General features: G+C 37.0%; 1 pseudogene; it reads left to right on the top strand.

The window, feature by feature from the left end:
* The first annotated feature begins 397 nt into the window (after nt 1–397).
* Nucleotides 398–3807, top strand: LOC133052711 (hepatoma-derived growth factor-related protein 3-like; annotated as a pseudogene).
* Nucleotides 3808–21310: the final 17503 nt, after the last annotated feature.

Below are 21310 nucleotides of genomic sequence, written 5' to 3'. Positions count from 1 at the left end.
AAAAATCCCAAAATCACCTGTTTAAAAAACAGGCAAAGGACTTAAATAGACATTTCTCCAAAGAAGATATCTAAATGGCCAATAAGCACATAAAAGCAAGATGCTCAACATTAATAGTCATCAGGGAAATGCAAATCCAAACCACAGTGAGATACCACTTCATAAATATTAAAATGCCTATCCAACCCCTGGTTAAAAATCAATGTGTGATTTTTCAGGCCTGACCTGACAGGGCTCCTGGGGAGTGAGAGTGGGGAAGCTGTCCTCCCCACAGCAGACTGAGGGTAAAATCAGTGCATCACAATCTCTGAAGAGAGTTGTAGTCAAGGTCTCAGGCTCTCCTAGCTAGTCATGCCCTTCACATATTTACATTCCTAGCCTTGGTGCCTTGATTACTATGTCTCTTCACCTGAGGACTTCCTTCGAGGTCCTCTTCAAGCACCTCTGCCAAGACCTCCTTATGGAAGAAGATGGAGGAAATTCCAAAGTCACTTCTATCTACTCTGACTCAGTACCAGTCCACTCTGAGCCCTCTCCCTGACCTACCTGCAACCCCTGAGTCCATAAAACTATTGGGGCCTTTTATTTGGGGCTCTCTCAACACTGAGAAGTAACCCACGTCTGCTCTGATACACCTGATCTTCCACTTGTGAACTGTTCCATGGGGGAACAGAGGAAAGTGGCACTTTTCCTGGTTTTAATGTCTTCTACTACCACAGTAAGTGATTAATCACTTTGTTTTTCTATTTTTGGTTTGTTGTTTTAATGGGCTACTGTGACATGTAACAGTTCAGCCCTCTCTCTCCCTTTCTCTCTCTGTCTCCAAGCTCAGCATAGCTCCTGAGATCTATCAGAAAAAAAAAAGAAAGGAAGGCAGGAAGATGATAAGTGTTGGCAAGGATATGGAGAAACTGGATTCCTTTTGCATTGCTGGGGGACATGTAAAATGGAACAGGTACTATGGAAAATGGTACAACAATTCTTAAAATAATTAAACATAGAATTATATGATCCAATAATTCCACTTCTAGGTATATACCCGAAAGAAGTGAAAGAGGAATTCTCATGTTTATATAATATAGGATCATTATTCACAATAGCCAAAAGGTAGAAACAACTCTGGTGTTCCTCAACGGTTGAATGGATATGCAAATGTGTTGTTATATACATACAATGAATTATTGTTCAACTTTAAAAATGAATAGAAAATATTGACAGGTTACAACATGAATCAATCTTGAAGACATTATACAAAGTGAAAGAAACCATTAAAAAAAATATTGTACGATTTCTATACTATGAATTTCCCAGGGTAGCTAAATTCACAGACAAAAAGTAGAATAGTAGTAACAAGGGAGTGAGGGTGAGGGAAATAGATAGTTATTATTTAATTGGCACAGAATTAATTTCAGTTTGTGGTGAGAAAAATGTTCTGGAGATGAATAGTGGTGATGGTTGCACAATAATATGAATATAGTTAATGTCACTGAACTGTACACTTAAAAATAATTACAATGGTAAACTTTATGCCATACATATTTTACTATAATAACAAATAACGTATGGCAAAAATAATACAATACTGAGGGATAAACTTAACCATGTAGATGAAAGAATTGTACACTGAAAACAACATATTGCTGAAAGAAATTAAACAACATATAAATAAATGGGAAAGTATCCTGTGTTCATGTGTATTTTACCACAATTAAAAAATACTCAACATAATGAAAGACTTAATAAGATTAAACCGATCAGGATACAATAATATATGGTATGGTAAAAAGACAACACCAAAATCTTACTGGCTTAAAAACAGCGGTTTGTTTCTGCCTCATGTTACATCCCCTATATGTCAGCTGTTTTGCTCCACAGGTCTTCACTCAGACACAGTCTGACCGAATCTCCACTATCTGGAAGGTTGTCATTTACTTTAACTGACATAGCGAGTTGTGAGGGAGAACAAGACAAACATTTTTAAGACCTCTGCTTGGAAATAATACTCATAACTTCTGCTCACATTTTATTGCCTGCTCAAGGCAACTCTAATGGCCGCACCTATTTTCAAAGGGGAAGGGAAGTCCAACTTTCAATTACACCTTGAAAGGGAGAAGAATTAGAAATACTAGTGAGTAATTATAATGTCTTCGAAAAAAATATATTGAAATTATCCTCACATTTGCCATAGTTACCACATTGTTGTTGTTACTAAGCATTTCACACAAATAATCTAACTTGAACCTAAGAATAACACAGTACTTTTGCTGTGCATACAAAAACACTGCAGCTAATAAAAGTTAAAATGTCTGTTCAAAATTACAGTAGGAATGATAATATAAGACCTTGTAAAGAATACTGGCAGGAAGCATAGGAGAGATATTAAGAAACCAAGGGGCATGTCGGACGTTTTCGCATCATGCCACATACATAGCCATTCATTCATAAAGATGGGCCATATGGTCCAAACCAAGAGAGAATAAAATGGGCTGTTCGTTCCTGGTGGGATGAGGTAGATTGATGCTAGAAGCACAGAAAATGTTCTCAAAGTGCAGTTAGGGAGCAAAGCACATACTCTCTACTAATTATACACTACCTTCTACATGTTAATTTTGAGAAAATGCCACTGCTGACTGAAAATTGTACTGAAAAGGCTTACGGAACCAGAAATCCAGTTAAGAAAAGGACAGTTAAGGCTGCTATACCTCAGGGGAACATCACCAAAATGTTTAAAACATCTATGAGGGAATTAGTACCAGAAACTGGCATTTTTCTGAAATATTAAAATTTATATTTTAATATAAAATATTAAATTATTTTAATATTTTAAATTTAATTTAATATTTAATAATCGCCCGGCGGCGGCGGGGACCTCGGCCCAGCCCCTCGCCTCAGCCGCCGCCTCGACGCTTCCCCTAGTCTGAGCGGCTGCTTGTCCGCCCGCCTGTCCGGCTCCAGCGAGGCCCGCGGGGAGCGCGGCACAGTCCGTCGGCCCGCGGCGGGGGGCAGCCTCCTGGCATCTTCGCGGCGCCCAAGAACGACCAGGAAGTGGAGCGGCCCCGCGAGTACAAGGCGGGCGACCTGGTCTTCGCCAAGATGAAGGGCTACCCGCACTGGCCCGCCCGCATCGATGAACTCCCAGAGGGAGCTGTGACGCCTCCAGCCACTAAGTACCCTATCTTCTTTTTTGGCACCCACGAAACTGCTTTTCTAGGTCCCAGAGACCTCTGATCTTAAAAGGAATACAAAGACAAGTTTGGAAAAATCAAACAAACGGAAGGGATTTAATGAAGGATTGTGGGAAATAGAAGATAACCCAGGAGTAACATTTAGTGGATACCAGGCAATTCAGCAACAGAGCTCTTCAGAAACCGAAGAAGGCGGAAATACCGCTGATGCAAGCAGTGAGGAAGAAGGAGACAGAGTAGAGGAAGATGGAAGAGGCAAAAGAAAGAGTGAAAAAGCGGGCTCAAAGCGGAACAAGTCATACGCTTCAAAGAAATCCTCTAAACAGTCCCAGAAATCTCCAGGAGACGAAGATGACAAGGACTGCAAAGCAGAAGAAAATAAAAGCAGCTCTGAGAGTGGAGATGCCGGCAATGACACAAGAAACACAACTTCAGACTTGCAAAAAACCAGTGAAGGGACCTAACTATCATAATGAATGCTGCATACTAAGAAAATCACAAGAAGGTTATACGTTTGGTTGTCCAATATTCTCGAATTTGATATGAACCAACACATAGTCCTTGTTGTCATTGACAGAACCCCAGTTTGTATGTACCTTATTCACATTCCTCTCTGATATGTTTGGGGGGGGACATTTTAGCCTTTTTTAAGGTTATTGACTTAATTTCATGTTATTTGGTTGCATGAAGTTGCCCTTAACCACTAAGGATTATCAAGATTTTTGCATAAGCTCATACAAATCTAGGATCCTTTATCAAGGCAGTTATGATCATCATTCTCCTGCCTTTTACTCCATCATCACCAAACACTCAGTTAAATATGAATTAGCATTTTTTTAAAGGACCACTCAACATAATGCTTAAGGGATTTCTTCTCTGTGACAGAACCCAGGAACCCATGTCCTAGATACATAATGTTGGCATATTGAAGGTGAACTTAAAATTGTCCTTCAGTTTTGAGGCCATGTGTAAAGTTAAATCATACTGTAAAATACCTATTCCATATTAGAAATAGCTAGTTGACAACTTATACTTCTCAAAACTCATGTTGTTACATACACAAACTCAGTTTCCATATGTTAAGTGAGTCTTTAGTGTTACTTCAAGATAAAGGCAATGATTTATTTTCCCCAATGCCAATACAATTTAAGCTAATCACTCAAGCTGGATACTTTACATTTTAAAGTTGAACTCAGCAGTAGCCCTATGGGAAGTAAGACAAAGCATTGACTTTTAAATATAGACTTTTAAATGATCTGTTGTTTTCTTTTGGAACTAGAATTAGAATCGTTAATACTCATCCACAAACCATTATCATGTGTACATTATTGTTGCAATTGTGATCACAGAAAATTTTATTTATTTTTATGCCAACTTATATTGTGAGAACACATTTAGTCAGTTTGGGTTTTATCAATCCTGTTATGCTTGTCCTTGGAACATCTTTCATGTATTCGAGGTTTGTAGTTGAAAAGTTTACTGTAAAAAAAAATTTTTTTAAAGTATTGTTTTTACAGAATAAATTAATTGGAATGTGAAAAAAAAATTCTGTTATGCTTCAGTGTTTCCCACTCACAATCCTAAAAATGTTTTTTTTAATTTATTTCCATATGTAATATTCAACATTACATCTATTTGTGTCTATGTCAGTTCTGTCTTATTATAAAGTTCCAGCTCTCTTGAAGAAGGAATTCATAGGGCCTGGACTCCATCTTAGGCCTGTTCATGCTGATCATGCTTGGCCACCTCTCCAATGAACTCTGAACTCTGTGTTTAGTGCCTATGGAAATGACAACAGAAGGATAAGACCCCCTCCAGACAGGGGAACCTTGAAGATCATATCCAGGTTACTCATCACCTAATACCCTAATACTCATCACCACATACCTTAATCACCCCTTCCTCCAGACAGGCCATACATTCTTCTGTACCTATTGGATTGTAACCTCGGGCTTATTGATTATTGGCTAATTGTTTAACTGTCTGAGCACATGGCACATGAATGATGGGGTTATTGGGATTGTATTTACCCTTCCCTTGGTTATGTAAGTCTCAAGGAATTTGGGGTGGTGGGTTCAGACACGTACACATGGGGTATAAAAGATTTTCACAAATGCTGGTTGGGGTCCTTGGCTAAGAGGAGACTCTGCTTTGGGCCCATCGGTGTAATAAACTGCACTTCACTATCTGCATTGTCCTTCTGAGTGAGTTAGTTTCCGGGAATGCATGGCTACAACACTCTAACTGAATGCCATTCCTTAAGATATTCCATAAATGGAAAGATGTCTTATTTATTTTATTTCTAATAAAGGAAAACACATAATAATTGAATGAAAATCTCATAGAAAAGATTGCTGTATAAGAAAACAGTAGTGGGCATATAGTAATAAAGTCATGGATGCTTGTCACTCAGAAAGATATGAACCCACTTAAACACCTCTGTTCTTCTGACAAACTGCTAAGAAAAAAGAAAAATAAAACAAGAACCCTCCCTCAAATTCCCCTCTATAGGTGCATAAGCAGAAAATCATGTATCTGAGTGATACAGATTCATGCAAGAGCAATACTATAACTTTTCATTTTATGTAACATTTAATTCAGAATTTTTAATATTTCACATTGTACTTTATTAAAAATTAAAACATAGCTTCTTTACCAAAGAAATTAATCCTTCTAAATGGATATTTACAAATCAAAATATTGTAGCTTTAAATTTTGTCATTCTTTGTTTCTTAATATGTGTGTTTCTATGTTTCTATACCTTCTCCACATTGACAGCAATTTCTAGTTTACATTTGATCCTGTATAAGGTAAATAATTTCTCATGATTAGATATGCAGAGGTATAGTTGGCTCTAAGTAAAACTGTAAGAATTATCTACCTGTCTTTCTATACTTCTCTTCAACAGAGAACTCCCCTCTCATTTGGATCAGAAACATCTCTCCACTCCATTCATTCCTCACAACCATTCATTCCTAACAAACCAACTCACATACAAATCTTATTAAGAATTCCCTGCTGAGGTTTTTTCAAGCTTAAGATAAAAACTTTACCTTAAGCATTTGGCTCATTTATTTTTAAAAATTTGTTCACGCATGTATTGAGCATTTTTCTTCTAGGCACTGTGCTAACTACTGTGAGGACAAGTATATTAATCTGATGCTACAACTAAAGTGTGGGCAAGGAACAGAGGGAGAATGAGGTGAAGTTTAATTTCCTCAAGGAATCAAGAAGGTGTTCCCAGAGAAAATAGTATTTAATCTGGGTCTTTGATGATTAGTAAAGTTCTCTTGAACCTGGGAAAGCCACCAGGACTTAAAGCATTCTAAAAGTTGCTTTAGACACTCACAGTACAGAAAGTTAAGAATGGAGCCATTTTTAAGTGTGACAGAGAGTAGATGAGGACAGGGGAGGAGTCACAGCATTCCTCAAAGGATAGCACAAATGTAGCCTTATATTCTATTGGGAGACACTCCTTCGTTAAGTTATTTTAGGACAAATCTTCAGGAAGCCTGCATAACAGTGCATTGTTAAATGGCTTTGCTTCGTATCTCTCAGCTTATTTAAATGGCACAGAGTCAAATGGAAAAAAAAATGACACTTTATATAAGTGCATTAAACCATAAGAAGCTACAACATGATTGTTTTAGTTGACAAAAAGCATCAGATAATCTTCAAGAAAAGTTTGTGCATGCGTGCTAAGTAATTTCAGTCATGTCCGACTCTTTGCAATCCTATGGACTGTAGCCTGCCAGGCTCCTCTGTCCATGGGATTCTCCAGGCAAGAATCACTGGACTGAGTTGCCATGCCCTTCTCCAGATGATCTTCCCAACCTGGGGGTGTAATCTGCATCTTTTACATCTCCTGCCTTGGCAGGTGGATTCTTTACCTCTAGCGCCACCTGAGAAGTCCTAGAAAAGTTTGAAGATAAGTGAATGGGAGGCAATTCACTTCAGGAGGGGAAAAAAAGATAACCAAACTACGTTATCTATGCTATCATTTAAGGACAAGAAACAGGACTTAGGTTGTCATTCACTGTGAATTACTCCAGAAAATAATAAAAACAAAGAACCTTATTTACTCTCATATCCCTATACAATATAGTGGGGTTCAGCTACATCTAAACTATACTAAATTTGGCAACTTCTATTGGAGAACTAGAAACAGAGAAGAAAAAGATTTAAAGAAGGACATGCCAAGGAATTCAGAGGAGGCAATATTTATGTGTATATGTGTGTGCATGCTCAGTCATGTCCCACTCTTGGCGACCCCATGGACTGCAGCCCACCAGGCTCCTCTGTCCATGGAATTTTCCAGGCAAGAATGCTGGAGTGAGGTGCCATTTCCTTCTTCAGAGGATCTTCCTGATCCAGGGATCAAACTCATGGCTCTTACGTCTCCTGAATTGGTAGGCAGATTCTTTACCAATAGTGCCACCTGGGAAGCCCATATGTATATACAGTCAGACTTTAAAAAAAAAAATAACAAGAATAAAATACAATGACAATATTTTCTTTGACATTTAAAAAAGAAGATGGTGATGACTATGAATGACCTGAGCTACAATTTAGAAAGCATCAAGTATCGGTTATGCAATTTACATAATATTATTTTATTTCAGCTTTACCACATGATGAAGCTATCTTAAGATTTAACTCACAGATGTGAAAAATAGAAATGTTACATAATCAACATTAGCAGAAAGGATGTGACATAGGCGGGAAAAAAATAAGGATTTTTTTTTTTTTTCTTATTACAGAGGAATAACCAAGTCACACCCCAACCATCTGGGAACTCTCTCCTGACAGTAGCAGCAAAGAAGTGATGGTGGCTAAAGACAAGAGAGAAATGGTCTAGTTATGCCCCAACCATCTGGAGACCCTCTCTTGACCTCACCCAGGACAGGCGAAACTATGGTCAAGTGGTGGGCAGCTTATCCTGATAAAGAGGGAGCATTGTAACACAAGACAACTGCTATGGGCTGTGCATGCCCAGACTAGACAGCCGTATAATCTCTAATAAATCCAAACTCATTATACCAACATTATAATAAAATATGTGTGTGGCTTTGCCCTCCTCATGGTGAACATTTCTTAACAAATCAAGGGTGAAGGCATATGCAATAATAAATTGTTACAGAACTCAGGAGAGTCAATCAAATAGCAATCTCCTGTCACTCACCCATGGTCACACCTGCTTCCTCCCAGAACAACTCCTTTAAGCCTGTATGGGAGGGTTGGTTTCACTTTGAAGAAACAGCCCTGCCTCCCTCTGAGTGTGTTGTTGTTGCTGTTGTTCAGTTGCTAAGCTGTTTCTGACTCTTGGGACCCCATGGAATGTAGCCTGCCAGGTTCCTCTGCCCATGGAATTTTCCAGGCAAGAATAATGGAGTGGTTTCCATTTCCTTCTCCAAGAGATCTACCTGACCCAGGGATTGAACAAGCCTCCTCTGCTTGGCAGGCAGATTATTTACCACTGAGCCACTTGGGAAGCCCGTTTGAGAGGGTATCTATGCTTTAATAAACTTTGCTTTGTTCCTAAGCCCACAGTCATAGTTTGCAAATTTTTGATTGCTATATGTATCTCAAAGATAGAGATTGCAGGTTCGGGTCACCTATCGTCCTCCTTATCTGAAGCTATCTGACACAACCCATGTCAAGGCAGTAACAGAAATACACTGTATAATCAGTGACAGCTACAGAAATATGAGCCTCCTCCATTGTTATGGTCAATACAAAGTGTCATAAAAGATATCATGCTCTTCAGTCAATATTTAAAAAGCCTTCAGACATTTCTCCAAAGGAGACATACAAATGGCTAAAAGGCACATGAAAAGAAAGAGAGAGAGAGAGAGAGAGATTTGGTCAAAAAGTCAATTAATATCTTACTGAAAACCCGAATGATCTTTTGGGTGAACCCAATACATACACACACAGACAGACAGACAGATACACACACACGTATATATATAAACTGAATCACTTTGCTGTACACCTAAAACTAACACAACATTGTAAATCAAATACATTTCAATGAAAATTTAAAAAAAATAAAAACCTTAGATACAATAAAAATATACTTACTGTTCCTGACTGTAAACTTAAAAAAAAAAAATTAAGAGCTTTTATAAGACCTGATTTTAGTAATGGTATATAAACTTATTATTGTACTTTACATTAAAAATAAATTCTTGGACAATGGTCAGTAAAATAATGGTAATGAAACAAAATTGTTTTAATTATCCTGATAAAATAATCTTTAATTTTTACTTTAGTATAGGTAACAAATCCAGACATGACTATTGTCAGTTGGCTTTTTTCGTGTCTGATTTTCCTTCACCTCCACTCCCTGCCAGCTTTTAAATGGCTCCCACAGCAGTGCTTTCAAATCTGGTATGAAGTGATGAAATTATTTCTTCTTTTTACAAAACTCAAATATATCTTTCTGCTGCACAACTTACCCCAGATTCTTCATTTCCTAGATGTCTGTATTCTTGACTGTCTGTACTACAATCACATAACCTGCGTAAAGATGAAAGATTTTAGTATTTGGACACCGATATTTTTATATACCTCCATTAACATGACTGTCTATGTTCTGATGTAGGACGTGGCAAGTAGAGTATTTACTAGAGGGATTTTACATTTGTTCAACAACTATCCTGAGAATTTACAATGTGCAACTTACTATGAAAGTTCCACTTCCCACCTCTTCCTTCAACAAAAAAAGTTCAGTTGTTCCAAGTAGGAAATGAGATTGAGTAGGATAATGAAAGCATACTCACTTATCTTTGTGATCACAGCACTTATCTATGACGTTGCTTCCAAGGTAGTCTTTGTGAAAGATTTTGGTCAGCATCACAGGTTTAGCCAAGGTTGAAAAAAAAAAAAAGAGTATATAGGATCTGGTCATCTATCTCAATCAATATAAATAAATATTTCAACTTTTTCTTTTCTTAATAGCCGAAAAGTATTTATTTCTATAATCAAACTATGTATATGCTTTACTAATATAGAAATTAATAGAATCATAAGGTTTAATAACACATTCCAGAGGCTCTAACTTTGGTGGAATCATGATAAGAATTGAATTAATTTAGGATAAGAGAGAGGGGAAAAAAATAGCTGAAACCTTAATTCCACTAATAAAATGATAATCATTTTTAAATCTATGGTTAGCTTAAAATCATGTAGTATATATGATAATACATGTTCAGATATTTAACTGAGTACATGTCAAAATTTTTTTTGTTTTTGGTGATAAACATGTAAATATACACTCATAAATAGATATTATTACAAAAATTAGGTTCTTTCAAACACTGATTGAACCCAGAATAGCACAATTTATGCCAAAGAAATACAAATTGTTAAATTTATAAAACAGCAGTTAAAAAGTTAAAATACACATATGCTTTAGGAGCTATAATTATTTTATCTTTTTTTCCCTGAAATAATTCAACAGATAAATTCAAATCATGGTTAATTAAGACAAGGTTTTATACTTGAAAGATACATTAATTTAAAAACTGGTCAGTGCTATTTTTCTTGTTCATACCTTGAGAAATCTTGTCCATTACCCCAGAAGATGAATAAAATCATAGTGATTGTAAATTTCTTTGAAATTTTCTCCTACTGAAGAATGATCCAGAAAGCCAAATAGAAGGACAAAAGTAAAGCCAGACAAAGAACAATTTTACCCCTTGATCTCTCCTTATATTTGTTCAAAAACATATAACAATATAAATAGAATCTTAGTCATAGGTAAAAACGAAGCCATCTTTTGAAAAATGCCTGGGATGGCTGCGACTAGCTCCAATTTTATTCCCTTTCCTTTACACAAAATAGATATTCTGTTGATTATTTTTTTTTTCTCTTTCAGTGATCAAATGGCATAGATACCATATTTCACCAGAAAATTCATGCAATTGGTGGAGAAATAAAAGATATTTTCTCACACTGGAATAAAGAACACTTACTGGAATTTAAAAGAATAATAATGTTTATTGTAATTGACATTGGAATCAGGATTAATATCTACAGAACATTTTACAATCACAAAGCACATTAATATATATTATCTTATTCAATTTCTCAGCAAAACTGTATGGGAAAAAATGTTATTCCCAATTTGCAGATAAAGTTCAGAATTCCTGCCTCTTATGCTTGAATCTTTTTTTCTAACAGCAATTTGACTTGACTTATATGATGAGTGGGCTTTCCAGGTGGCTCAATGTGTAGAGTCCACCTGCAATGCAGGAGACACAAGAGATGCGGGTTCAACTCCTGGGTCAGGAAGATCCCTTGCAGGAGGGCACAGGAACCCTCTCCAGAATTCTTGCCTGGAGGATCCCATGGACAGCAGAGCCTAGCAACTGTAGTCCATGGGGTTGCAAAGAATCCTACACGACTAAAGCGACTGAACACGCATATGATTAGTACCAAAAGAAAAGTTGCAGTTGCAATGCAACATATTAGACATTAAAATGCATATTTCTACAAAATCTATTAAATATCCAAATGGTGTTGTTATTTTTGATAGCAACTTCCATCTAACATACTCACTGGTAATGTCTAATAGGAACTGAGTTACTCTCTCGAGCAAGAACTACAAAGATACAGCCCTTCATGTACACTATTTTCTCAAACTTTTCTTTAAAGTCAAAGTACTTTGCAAAGAGTTTTCCACAAATACTCTAATATTTATTTTAACAATGAAATGTCTTTTATACATCTGGCATAGAAAAACATTGGATACACCTGCTTTGGAGAATAAGAGCTCCTTTCTCCAGGATGAAGGTGGTAACTGATGAAAGGACCTTTGAGAACTCCAAAGCTTGTTCACCTCTTATTTTATGTTCATCTCATAAAATTGTGGCAGCTTTCCTAGTGCTACTACCTAGCTTAGTAGTCAAGGACTATGTTTGACAGTAAATCATTTTCTAGCCCTTTTTGATATCTCTTCCTTTGCCAGGGCTACAGAATCCTGAAAAAGCAAAAGTAGAATAAATCTTTCTGGGAAGGTTTCACATTGAACAGCTGCAGTATACCTGACATACAGACACACAATTTATAATAATTTGTCTCAATGTAACACTTTTAAATGTACCCTAGCTTAATATACTTATCATTTCCTTACCAAAAATTAGAGATGGAGAGATGGGATATTATATTTTAAGCCTTTATATAAAATCAAAAGCAATTTTAATAAGAAATCTTCCTGTTTAATCATCTTTTAATTTTCACTACCAAATAATGTGTCATGAGCACCTTTAACCTAGTCCCATCCTAGATGTGATGGGGTTTGCAAGAGCCTCTCATACAGACAGTAACAACTCTCACAGAAATTCCAGTGACTGTACCAATGCATTCACATACTTTTAATAAGGGAAAGAGAATAAAAGTGACTGTTTTTAATAATATTTCTTACAAAGATTACAAACAAAATAATCACTAATTGCTAATCACTTTTATTCTCATTTTCTTAAGATAAAGTTAATTTTTTTCAAGTAATCAGTTAAAATTTTAAAGATCTTTGTGAAAATTATTTGAATTTAACTGTTTTTATAATATTGGCATCTGACTGGCATTATATCTTCACATTTAAATAAAACATTTTTTTTAATGAAAGGCAGCTACTCTAACCAGTGAAGCTGCATGTGTGATAACCAGACCAGAGATAAAGATGACACAAAGAATCTGCATTGATTTTAAATGATCATTTCTCACTGGAGTAATTCTCCATGTAAAAATGGGGGCAATCTCTATTGGACAGCCTAATAAAAGATGAAAACATCAATTTATAAGCACTCTGGACTTAATGGGACAAAAGGATATTATATTACAATAAAAGTATTAATTATTAATTACCAGACATTTTGCAACAGGCAGATCCTCAACATATAGAGTAACATAGTAAAACAATGAAATGGGTGCCCAAAACGTTTTTAAATGATTATTAAACAAAGTCTGGACTACTCTAGTGCTACTCAAAGTCCCCAGGGTCTCTTTGATTTATATAGTGACCTATAAAGATCAGTCCTGGGTGTTCATTGGAAGGACTGATTCTGAAGCTGAAACTCCAGTACTTTGGCCACCTCATGTGAAGAGTTGACTCATTGGAAAAGACCCTGATGCTGGGAGGGATTGGGGGCGGGAGGAGAAGGGGACAACAGAGGATGAGATGGCTGGATGGCATCACCGACTCGATGGACATGAGTTTGGGTAAACTCCGGGAGTTGGTGATGGGCAGGGAGGCCTGGCGTGCTGTGATTCATGGGGTTTCAAGAGTCAGACACGACTGAGCGACTGAACTGAACTGAACTGAACTGATGTGCACCTTAAACCTGAGATGATCTGGTAACTAGAGCAAAGCCCCTTTACAGCCTCATTCTGGTTATATCTACTTCACCAGTACTGGAACAGCAATGGCTGCAAAACAAGCATTTCTGCTATAAGCAATACATGCACTATAAGTGAACTTCACAGACTGCAAAAGCACTCAATGAAAAGAAATTGTGCTGTGGGGAAAAATTTATTTGAGTAGTCCACTCAAGCTCTATGTAAGTTGTGGAAAGCAATTTTTTTTTTAATCCTAGTAATAGCAGTGATTACAAAAATGTACATTAAACTACTAAATGAAGAATTAAACCAATAAATGTAAGATTTTTATCTTGAAAGAAAAATGTAATGATAGCTTGATGGAAAAGTTGTGAGGGGAGTTGGAATTCTTGAAGCAAGATTAAAATGCACAAAACTGTGGAAAATACATGCAATAAGCACTTCCAAAACAAGGCATATGCCATATTGAGCTTAGAGGAAGATGCTATCAAGAATGGACATTGTACGAAGTACAGTTTGTTTCTGTGATTTGTTATATTAGGCTGTAATAGTGTACTGTTAACCTGTTGTTAACATGATGGCACAGACCATTAACAATCTCGGAAAAATCATGAAACAATGGAAGGAGTGTCCATCCAGAAAGAGCCATAAATGTGGCTATATGACATGCTTTGGAAAATAAAATGTGTTGATGCTTACTGTCTACCCTGTTCCTTCCCCGTTACAGTAATTGTACTTTATATCTTGACATACAGTTGACATAAGCAATCTGTAATGCCAAGTCAATATACAGAGGACAAAATGCTTCATGGAGTTGCCTGAACCCATAAGAGAACAGGTCTGAGCAACGAAAAAACTTTGTCTTTTAAACTACTGGGATCAAGATTTGTTTGTTTGTTTTACCACAGCATAACCCATCATTTCCTAATAAAGCAAGGAAGTTTCAGGGGAATTTGGAAATAGTTCCTAAAAGAGGCAATGATTAACATTTCCAGGAAAAGCCTTTTTCCTCACAGTGAGAGTGTTCCACCTTAGATTTGCCACCTGTTTGCAACTAACTGCACCTAGATAGTGGAGAAGGCAATGGCACCCCACTCCAGTACTCCTGCCTGGAAAATCCCATGAATGGAGGAGTCTGGGAGGCTGCAGTCCATGGGGTCGCTGCGGGTCGGACACGACTGAGCAACTTCACTTTCACTTTTCACTTTCATGCATTGGAGAAGGAAATGGCAACCCACTCCAATGTTCTTGCCTGGAGAATCCCAGTGACAGGGGAGCCTGGTGGGCTGCCGTCTATGGGGTCGCACAGAGTCGGACACGACTGAAGTGACCTAGCAGCAGCAGCAGCACCTAGATAGAGGCTTCCCTGGTGACTCAGAGGTTAAAGCGTCTGCCTCCAATGCGAGAGACCCGGGTTCAATCCCTAGGTCGGGAAGATCCCCTGGAGAAGGAAATGGTAACCCACTCCAGTATTCTTACCTGGAGAATCCCATGGACTGGGGAGCCTGGTAGGCTACTGTCCACAGGGCCGCAGGATATGTTGGTCAACCACAGAACTCAGAATCCACACTAATGTAGGCTTTGTGGCATCACACAAAAAAGACAATTTCTTCTCCTCTGGAATATCACCTTTGCTATGACTTCAAGGAAATGTCACATACACAAATATAGTAACTGTAATGACATCTTAACTCTTGTGTCTTCCATCATTTTCCCTTTCATAGGAGTAGCAATGTTTTTCACAACTGACTAATCTATATTTGCTCTCACGGAGCTGGAAAGACATCTCAACAACTCCCTATTGCTTTCACTGCTCTCCTCAGATCTGGGTGAAGGTCCCACATCAGCAGCTTTTTAAACTGTGCTCCACCTAAGGACCTTTCTGTAATTTGTGGAGTGGCATCAGACCTCAAAATTATATGTTATAGGAGTTTCAAACTACTGATAATTTCAAAGATATTATTTATTTTGAATATTCTAGTAAATGCCTAAGTTTTCTTTTTGCTATATAGTCACAGCTGGTAAACTAGCACATTTTGTTTAATATTACTCAAATGATGAAGGAACTGACAGCAATCAATGCCATGGATTCAACAAATGGAGGAAATTGGATTAGACAAATTTAGCAACATATTGCTTTGTTTTACAAAAAGACTTAATTTCCAAGTGCAGTAGTTAACATCTTCTATGACAACCCCCAACTAATTCAGTATAAAAATGGTCTCCTGAAAACACTTTCTTCAAAGCAAAAGACCTCTCCAACTAATTCAAAAAGTTTAATTTTTGTTCTGAATTCAGTGTAACAAAAATTTATTAAAAGGTTACTATGTACCAAGTACTATGTTAGATCTCCTGAATATAAAGTTGAATAAGACACTGTTTCTGGCTTTCAATATGTACAGTCTAATTGTCTTTGTGACTACCTTAGAACCATTTTCCTTCAGAATAATCCGTCAATTTTCTATCTTACCTGAGTTTTCTCTTCTTCTCTTCTATCAGTGAATGTTTTTATATTGAAGATAAATGTTTTGTGGTCAACAGGAGTCTTGAACTGATGTACCCAAAGTTTGAAGGCACTTGCAGTTCATCCACTGAAAATTTGATGACTTGGAGCCCATTATTCCCTCCAGAAAGATTCAGTGAGTGTTAAAAGGAAGAAGCATTCTGTGCTTTTATATAAAATCTTTCTGAGAAAGATTAGGCTTATTATTATCCAAACTATAAAAAGAAGATAGGAAATGTGTGGTCATGGTCACAAAGGAAGCCAGTGGCAGAGATCAGGACTAATCCCCATCATTTCTGCTCCCTAATTAACTAAGATCAAAATGATCTTATGATTCTGCTGTGTGAATGCATGGTTTTGAGTATTATTTGAAATTCATAACAGCAAGAAATTGATTTCTGCTTAATGCTAATGGAAAATTTGCCCTTTTAAAACTCTTCCATTCCTATAATAAGTTTACCCTGTCAAATAGTATCTATTAAAATATTATACAAATTTTATTAGTGATGCAAATGTAATGGATTAGTGTCTAAGAATAGGGACAAATTAATAATTTACAAATATATGCATTGTAAGATAAGTAAATAACATGAGGAATTGTTAACACTTTACTCTCAATGGTGTATATTTAGAAAGAAATAAGTATTTGCATGTCAGAGTTGGTGCAGCAACATCTATTTCAGAATAATTCTCTTTTTTTTTCCTGCTACCAGATGGATCATACTGTTCATGTTTGAATCTGGGACATTTTAAAAGGCTATCTCCCCTTTCCATCTGACTGAGATCTTTCTGGGAGGGAAGACAAATCTATATCAAGAATAGTAAGGAATCTTATTTTCCATCTTTCAAAAAACTCTGGGGGTAGGTGAACAAAGCAGCAGTTAGGTAGGAACAAATTAGTTCAGGAGACTAAATATTTTTATTATGAATTTTTAAGTACAAAAAGGAGAGTTTACACTTCTTTTTATAATATATAGAACATGTAAAGGGCTTTTCCCCATAACCTGTATTTGCCCTGTGCATGTCACTAATATTTATCAATGAAATTTCTCACTATGTAAGCCTTTGCCCTCCTGAAGAAAAAAAATAGCAAAAATGTGCAGTAATGGGAAATGCAGATTGTTTTTTCAAAAATAAGGGGTAGGAATGAAAATACCAGGTTAAATATATGTACTCATTGATATTCAAGCAACTTCTAAGCTTACTAGAATTTTAGAACAGCTGTGTCCCTACTGACTATGAGTTGAACAAGTAAATACCCTTGTACAAAGACTCAAGGATGTAACCTTGAATCATTGCTGAGTGAAGTCCTAGTCATGTAGGTTTTGAAGGAACATCTTTTTCTAAATATAAAAAAAATAATGCCCACCATTTCTCAAGTGAGTGTATTATTACTGCTCAGAAGTACTTGACTTTTTGCTGCAGGATATTGTCCCTCCTTTACGTTCAACTCTCTAGATACTTTCCCATTATACATTAATAACTGAAATTACAGGGAAACTAATCAATTTACTTTTACTGCTTTTCTTGAGTCTGCAAGCATGACAGTCCTTGCGAGAGGAAAGACTGATTCATTGGTTCTTTTACTTCTCTGATGTCTTAGTGAGACAGAGATAAAGAGATAGAGAGACAGATGGACAGGTGGCAAGGAAGAGAGGTAGAGAGAGAGAGAGAGGATAAAGACAAGACCAGACGGTTCATGTCGGACTTCAGTCATGTCTGACTGAAGTCGCTCAGACATCAGAGGCTCAGTCATGTCTGACTCTTTGGAACTCCATGGACTGAAGCACGCCAGGCCTCCCTGTCCATTACCAACTCCCGCAGCTTACTCAGACTCATGTCCATTGACTCAGTGATGCCATTCAACCATCTTATCCTCTGTTGTCTCCTTCTCCTCCTGGCTTCAATCTTTCCCAGCATCAGGGTCTTTTCCAATGAGTTTTTTGCATCAGGTGGCCAAAGTATTGGAGTTTCAGCTTCAGCAGCAGCCCTTCCAGTGAATATTCAGGACTGATTTCCTTTAGGATGGACAGGTTGGATCTCCTTGCAGTCCAAATGTCTCTCAAGAGTCTTCTCCATCACCACAGTTCAAAAGCATCAATTCTTGGGTGCTTGCTTTATAGTCCAACTCTCACATCCATACATGAAGACTGGAATAACCATAGCTTTGACTAGATGGACCTTTGTTCGCAAAGTAATGACTCTGTTTTTCAATATGCTGTCTAGGTTGGCCAGAGCTTTTCTTCCAAGGAGCAAGTGTCTTTTAATTTCATGGCTGCAGTCACCATCTGCAGTGATTTTGGAGCCCCACAAAATAAAGTCTGTCACTGTTTCCAGTGTTTCCCAATCTATTTTCCATGAAGTGATGGGACCAGATGGCATGATCTTAGTCTTCTGAGTGTTGAGTTTTAAGTCAATGTTTTCCCTCTCCTCTTTCAATTTCATCAAGAGGCTCTTTAGTTCTTGTTCACTTTCTGCCATAAGGGTGGTGTCATTTGCATATCCGAGGTTATTGATATTTCTCCTGGCAATCCTGATTCTAACTTGTGCTTCATCCAGCCCAGCATTTCTCATGAGGTACTCTGCATATAAGATAAATAAGCAGGGTGACAATATGCAGCCTTGACTCCTTTCCCGACTTGGAACCAGTCTGTTGTTCCATGTCCAGTTCTAACTGTTATTTCTTGACCTGCATACAGATTTCTCAGAAGGCAGGTCAGGTGGTCTGGTATTCCCATCTCTTAAAGAATTTTCCACAGTTTGTTGTGATCCACACAGTCAAAAGCTTTGACATAGTCAATAAAGCAGAAGTAGACGTGTTTTTTTGGAACTCTTTTGCTTTATTGATGATCCAAAGGATGTTGGCACTTTGATCTCTGGTTCCTCTGCCTTTTCTAATCCAGCTTGAACATCTGGAAGTTCATGGTTCATGTACTGTTGAAGCCTGGCTTGGAGAATTTTGAGCATTACTTTGCTAGCGTGTGAGATGAGTGCAACTGTGCGATAGTTTGAACACTCTTTGGCATTGCCTTTCTTTGGGATTGGAATGGAAACTGATATTTTCCAGTCCTGTGGCCACTGCTGAGTTTTCCAAATTTGCTGGAATATTGAGTGCAGCACTTTCACAGCATCATCTTTCAGGATTTGAAATAGCTCACCTGGAATTTCATCACCTCCACTAGCTTTGTTTGTAGTGATGCTTCCTAAGGCCCACTTCACTTTGCATTCCAGGATGACTGGCTCTAAGTGAGCGATCACACTATCATGATTATCTGGGTCATGAAGATCTCTTTTGTACAGTTCTTCTATGTATTCTTGCCAACTCTTTTTAATATCTTCTGCTTCTGTTAGGTCCACCCCATTTCTGTCCTTTATTTTGCCCATCTTTGCATGAAATGTTCCCTTGGTATCTCTAATTTTCTTAAAGAGATCTCTAGTCTTTCCCATTCTATAGTTTTCCTCTATTTCTTTGCACTTATCACTGAGGAAGGCTTTCTTATCTCTCCTTGCTATTCTTTGGAACTCTGCATTCAGATGGGTATATCTTTCCTTTTCTCCTTTGCCTTTTGTGACTTTCCTTTACTCAGCTATTTGTAAGGCTTCTTCAGACAACCATTTTGCCTTTTTGCATTTCTTTTTCTTGGGGCTGGTCTTGATCACTGCTTCCTGTACAATATCATGAACCTCCATCCATAGTTCTTCAGGTACTCTGTCTATCAGATCTTATCCCTTGAATCTATTGTCACTTCCAATGTATAATCATAAGGGATTTGATTTAGGTCATACCTGAACGGTCTAGTGGTTTCAAAGACAAGATAATGCCTAATAAAATGTAGAATAATGAGAAGACAATTGTCCCTGTGCATCTGCTGTCCTAATACTATTTGGCAATATGCTTCATTTTAAATCCTAATTATATGAATGAGATGTATTCAAAATTGTATGCATTTGTTGCCAAATGACTAGAAATTTGCTCCTTAAAGTGGCAGGTAGAGGAAAACACTTTCTCAGGTGCAAGAAGATGCAGCACTGTACAGTCATTGGAAAGACACATTCAAATAGTTATACACCCTAGTGCTCCAAGTCATTATTAAAATAATTTGTAAACTAATGCAATACTAACACAATACTTCATAAATGGCAAGTGGGCTCGATGAACAGCTAACCTTCCAAGTTAAAATGTATATATATAATATCATTAATATGTTTGTGAGAGTTTAAATGCTACACCTGTTTTTATTCATATATAAATATATATGAATCAGAATTTCCATATATACAATATACATATGTATATATAATCAGAATTTCCTATATGAATAGTATGCTCTGTATAAACAAAGACGTCAGAAATGTCTCATTTTTATGGGGCATCTTTCACAAATATGGACAAGGAGTCCTGGCCTGCTAGTCTCTGGGGTCACAAAGAGTCAGACCTGACTGAGCAACTGAACTGAACTTCACAAATAACTGAAAAAACTACAAAAGAGAGTTTGCAGCACTTGTAAAAACCTTTATACTTGAATTTTTGGCATCTAAATATTTAATCTTTTGCCTTGCTAAATATGACTATGAACCACCATATAAAGTTTACAGCTATAGCCTCTATAATTCTACAGTTTTGGTTTCTAGTTTTTTATTATAAATCTATCAACTAAATCTTCCTTGCATCTCAAAGTGTGTTCACAAAACATTAGCATAGGCATCACCTGGAAAGTTAACAGAAATGTAGAATTTCAGGTCTTATTCCAAATGTACATAATCATAATCTGTATTTTAACAAGGTCACATGATGATTTATGTGCCCACAAAACTTGGAAGAGCACACTTCTTTACCCTTTCTAAGCCTCAGTTTCATCATCTACAAAAAAGTAATGATAATTCTGACATGGCTACCTCAGAATTAATATATGGATCAAATTAGCATTTATGTGAAAATATTGTGAAATGCAAAACATTAAGATAGATTGAAACAATATGGTGGTTTATCTCCTTAGGACAGATTCAAGGGTGGAGGAATAACACAGAGAGAAAACAGATGGAATGGTGAGCAATTAAATCAATATATGCCAAAAAGCTAAGTGAAGAAGGAAAAAAAGAAGAAAACCAATTATGTCAAGGAATAAACTACACTAGCATGGTGTGCACTTTCTAAATAAATGGTAGTTCTTTGTTAACTAAAGTAAGATGATGGTGATTATGATTAAAATAATGAGTGAGATCTAAACTTTTCCCTTTGTGTGTTGAAAAATTAACATTGGAGCTGCTTCCCTCTACGAGT

The sequence above is a fragment of the Dama dama genome, chromosome X, assembly GCF_033118175.1.
Source record: "Dama dama isolate Ldn47 chromosome X, ASM3311817v1, whole genome shotgun sequence".
NCBI lineage: Eukaryota > Metazoa > Chordata > Mammalia > Artiodactyla > Cervidae > Dama > Dama dama.
Note: the sequence above shows the minus strand (reverse complement) of the source record. Positions and strands in the feature narration are given on the sequence as shown.